Here is a 4003-nt window from a genome sequence, read left to right as displayed (position 1 = left end):
CTAGAATTAGGAGTGAGCAGTCAAGTGGCCAAGTTTGCTGACGACATTAAATTGTTCAGGGTTGTTAAAACAAAAAGGGATTACAAAGAGCTCCAAAAAGACCTCTCCAAACTGAGTGAATGGGCGGAAAAATGGCAAATGCAATTCAATATAAACAAGTGTAAAATTATGCATATTGGAGCAAAAAATCTGAATTTCACATATACGCTCATGGGGTCTGAACTGGCGGTGACCGACCAGGAGAGAGACCTCGGGGTTGTAGTGGACAGCACGATGAAAATGTCGACCCAGTGTGCGGCAGCTGTGAAAAAGGCAAATTCCATGCTAGGGATAATTAGGAAAGGTATTGAAAATAAAACAGCCGATATCATAATGCCATTGTATCAATCTATGGTGTGGCCGCATTTGGAATACTGTGTACAGTTCTGGTTGCCTCATCTCAAAAAGGATATTATAGAGTTGGAAAAGGTTCAGAAGAGGGCAACCAGAATGATCAAGGGGATGGAGCGACTCCCTTACGAGGAAAGGTTGCAGCATTTGGGGCTTTTTAGTTTAGAGAAAAGGCGGGTCAGAGGAGACATGATAGAAGTGTATAAAATTATGCATGGCATTGAGAAAGTGGATAGAGAAAAGTTCTTCTCCCTTTCTCATAATACTAGAACTCATGGACATTCAAAGAAGCTGAATGTTGGAAGATTCAGGACAGACAAAAGGAAGTACTTCTTTACTCAGCACATAGTTAAACTATGGAATTTGCTCCCACAAGATGCAGTAATGGCCACCATCCTGGATGGCTTTAAAAGAAGATTAGACAAATTCATGGAGGACAGGGCTATCAATGGCTACTAGCCGTGATGGCTGTGCTCTGCCACCCTAGTCAGAGGCAGCATGCTTCTGAAAACCAGTTGCCGGAAGCCTCAGGAGGGGAGAGTGTTCTTGCACTCGGGTCCTGCTTGCGGGCTTCCCCCAGGCACCTGGTTGGCCACTGTGAGAACAGGATGCTGGAGTAGATGGGCCACTGGCCTGATCCAGCAGGCTCTTCTTATGTTCTTATGTTCTTAAATTGGCCAGGCTAGGTTTTTCATTGGACTTCCTATCCTCATTAGATCCTGAATCAGCTAAACGGATCATCGAGACCCGGATTAAAGATGTAGATCTCCAACACTCAGTGTCAAATGCTGCTAAAACTTGTTCCCCAATCCATTCCGACCTAAGATTTACATTCCCTAACTCCGCCACATATCTTGAAAATTTGATTATACCCAAATACCGCCAAGCCTTCTCCAGGGCCAGATTCAACTGCCTTTTTTCTACACTTTTAGAAGGCCGTTAGCAGGGTATCCCCCACGAACTCCACCCGTGTCCCTGCAGGCATGCAGACATCGAATCGCTATCCCACATCTTTTTCGTCTGCATCTTTTATAACGCCGAACGCGCTAGGTACCTAAACCCCATTACAAAAATTTTCCCCGGCAGTCCTGCAGACTGCCTACTGAAATATCTTCTGGCTGGTACAGATAAGCTAACCACTTTATCTGTTGCTAAATTCATCTTTGCTGCCCAGTCTATACGCAAGAAGATCCTTATTTAGACATCCATACTCTATTTAAACTCTGTACTATTATGAGCTTTGTTACCTCCTATTTTATAGTATATGGTTTTTTAACTTTCTTGCTAAATCAATTGTATATCGGGTCCATGACTGCACAATAAAATTTGATTTATTTGATTGACATCTCCAGACTAGGGGCTTATGAGAAATTTGATTTGGTTCTTATTCAAAGGCAAATTTATCAAATTCACACTTTCCAAAACAATGTCAGAACCAAATCACAGCCATCCTTTGAAATTCGCATGTATCCAAATTTTGCGAAGTTCTCCAACCAAGTAAAGTATGCAAAAATGCATATATTGGAGGAAAATGTGCATAAATACGAATATAATAGGGGGTCTGCCCTGCTTGCTTCACTCATTAACCCCACCTACTATCACCAACCCTCCTTCCCCAGGTCACCAAAGCCAGCCTCCCCCCCCACAGTTTGCTGCAGCTCTCCCCCTTTTCCCCTCAGGTGTTGCTAGAGCTCCCCTCCCCCTTCTCCCCCACCACCCCAGGGATTGGCAGAGCTCTCCACCCCTTCTCCCCACCACCACAGGGGCAGCAGAGCTTCCCTCCCCCCATCTCACCACCACCATCCCAGGGAGTGGCAGAGCTCCCCTCCCCCTTCTTCCCTCCCACCCCAGGGGTCAGCAGACCTCCTCTACTCTGGCTGGCCTCCCACCCACCACCATTCCAGGCCTCCCATGCCTGCCTCACTTAGAACGGCCACACTGCCTGTGAATGCTTACGAAAATATAATATAGGTAGATTTAGGTAGCATACAAAAATACATTATATTAGGATAAATTGCTTCCAAAAATGTGTACATTAGTCAAAACTGCATACAAAAATACATTTAATTCACACTAAAATACTGAAGAATTTTCATGAGGTTTTCTTTATTGCATATTGCTGCAGAACTGTGGAGAACTGAATTTAAGGTTGGAAAAATGAGAAACAGAGAAGTGAAAACGACAGATCATTCCACTCTTGCTCCAGACACAAGAGGAGTGAGTGTTATGGATTCCAACAGATTTGGGGTGGGAAACCTCAGATATGGTGAGGCTGAATGCAGTCCTCTAGGCCTCTAAATCAACCCCTTGGAACTCTTCCCCTCCCGGCTAGGTCATGCCCCCTTTCCTCAGGGCATGCCAATCACTTATTGTGCCCTCCTCAACTGTTTTTGCCTGTCTGGAATGTGCTCTTGAAATGTGATACTGCATCTTATTTGCCTGGATGGATGATGGGGAGGGGATCTCCAACTTGCATTGTGCAGGGGGTTGGACTTGATGGCCTTAGAGGCCCCTTCCAACTCTACTATTCTATGAACTTTTGCATGACTGGAATGTAGACTATTGTACAAAGATAAGTGTTGTACCAGTTGCTCTGCTCACTTTTGCCCCTGGACTCACCCACCCCAGAAGGGAGAATGAGGGAATGTGGCCCACTGGCTGAAACAGGTTTCGTGCCCCAGAAATAGATTCTTAAAGCATCCACACTAAAATACACACACATGGTTAAATTATTATTTAATATGGTTAAATTATTATGTAATTTCTTGTCAAAGGTTTATGATATAGATTCTTGTCTCTTCCCCTCTAATTTTTTAACTGAGGTTAATTCCTTTTGAAATAGAATACATATCCATGTTTAATTTTGCAGATATTTTGTAACTGCAATTCTGTCAATGTTCTATTTAAATTTGGACTCCCTCCCCTTTTTTTGGATGTAAATAAAAACTTTTTTTAAATTTTAAACTGGTATCTATGTAACTCAAGCTTGGTTCAGGTGTATTTGTAGTTTATCAGGCTTCTCTATCACAGGGAGGTTTCTAAGTCTCTTCAACAGAATGCACTTAGAGACCTTCTGCAGACCTTCACACTAAATGCACAAAAGCCTAAAAAAGAGCCTGCACACCTGGAGATGTTAGGGGTGGAGCTTGCATTCACACCCCTGGCCCTGCCCACATTTTAAGCCTTCAGATGTTCAGGCAAATGCCTGAACAGGATTTCACTCAACATGGATCCTTTCATTGCTCCTGACCTACCATTTGCTGTATTGGAGCAGAAATAAATAGTCTGGTGAGACTTGTGGTTAACAGAATAAAGAAACTTACAGTTTATTACTCCTGGGAAATAAAGCCATTCTGAGTACAGACATACATGTCACCATTATGGAGCCATGAGGTTAACAATAATACTAACTCTAACTAAGGAGGAGGAGGAAGGAAGTAAAGCCTGAGAAAAGCAATCTACATTTCAACAAGTAGTTACTAAATAATGACTCAGCGAGGAAAGAATAGGTTGCCTCTCTCTCTCTCTCTCTCTCACACTCACACACACACACACACACACACACACACACACACACGAGAGAGAGAGAGAGAGAGAGAGAGAGAGAGGTTCA

This window comes from Rhineura floridana, chromosome 2 (assembly GCF_030035675.1).
Source record: "Rhineura floridana isolate rRhiFlo1 chromosome 2, rRhiFlo1.hap2, whole genome shotgun sequence".
NCBI lineage: Eukaryota > Metazoa > Chordata > Lepidosauria > Squamata > Rhineuridae > Rhineura > Rhineura floridana.
The sequence above is the reverse complement of the archived record's forward strand: the minus strand, read 5'-3'. Positions refer to the sequence as shown.